The sequence below is a fragment of the Penaeus monodon genome, chromosome 34 (assembly GCF_015228065.2).
Source record: "Penaeus monodon isolate SGIC_2016 chromosome 34, NSTDA_Pmon_1, whole genome shotgun sequence".
Lineage (NCBI taxonomy): Eukaryota > Metazoa > Arthropoda > Malacostraca > Decapoda > Penaeidae > Penaeus > Penaeus monodon.
The window spans coordinates 30,770,773-30,771,050 of record NC_051419.1 but is presented as its reverse complement, the minus strand read 5'-3'; positions in this window follow the sequence as shown (position 1 = coordinate 30,771,050).

Sequence of the window (278 nt, the reverse complement as noted above, 5' to 3'; positions counted from 1 at the left end):
ACGTTAACGGCCGTTGGGAAAATATGTAACGGCGAGGCAACCGTTGGTGAATAAAATATCCGACAGCTGAGTGAAATGCGTGAAAGCTGAGTGACTATGAGCCCAAAAATGGAGGCATCGCTGATAGAAAAGTGACAACCGAAGAAAATATGAAGGAACTGCCAGTAAGACGAAACATATGTAAGGTACGTATTTTCCATTACGATAAAAAAAGAAAACCATTTTTGAAAAATCTAAACCAACACCGTACTTCATAATTCATTTATTATTCATCCGAA